The sequence below is a fragment of the Sinocyclocheilus grahami genome, unplaced genomic scaffold (genome assembly GCF_001515645.1).
Source record: "Sinocyclocheilus grahami isolate Dianchi unplaced genomic scaffold, SAMN03320097.WGS_v1.1 scaffold398.1, whole genome shotgun sequence".
In the NCBI taxonomy this organism is placed as follows: domain Eukaryota; kingdom Metazoa; phylum Chordata; class Actinopteri; order Cypriniformes; family Cyprinidae; genus Sinocyclocheilus; species Sinocyclocheilus grahami.
The window spans coordinates 1,405,080-1,405,360 of NW_015505577.1; the positions used below are offsets into that span (position 1 = coordinate 1,405,080).

The 281-nt window shown below is 46.3% G+C and overlaps 1 protein-coding gene across 2 annotated transcripts in view; it reads left to right on the plus strand.

Moving 5' to 3' along the window:
* Positions 1 to 281, plus strand: part of LOC107550451 (dual specificity phosphatase 28) — a 10,039-nt gene that overhangs the window by 3,433 nt on the left and 6,325 nt on the right. The gene's annotated exons all lie outside the window — the stretch shown is intronic.

Sequence of the window (281 nt, forward strand, 5' to 3'; positions counted from 1 at the left end):
CTGAATCAGCTACTGTTTTGTTATTAGTTTAAGTATTTGCTAGTGACTGTTCAAATGCGGAGTTTTGCGCATCGTGTGTGTGTTTGTGTGTGTGTATGCGCGAGCGAGAGAGAGGGGGGGGGGGGTCACATCACAGTGGAGTCAGCTGTCTTAACTGTGGCTTGTGTACTGCAAACACATACCAGCTTCATCACTGTGTCTGTCACGTGACTCTGTTCCCCTTTCAGGCTCTGTCTTTACATTTATTTTGAAAGATGAAGCTCACGATTATGGTAAGGGGC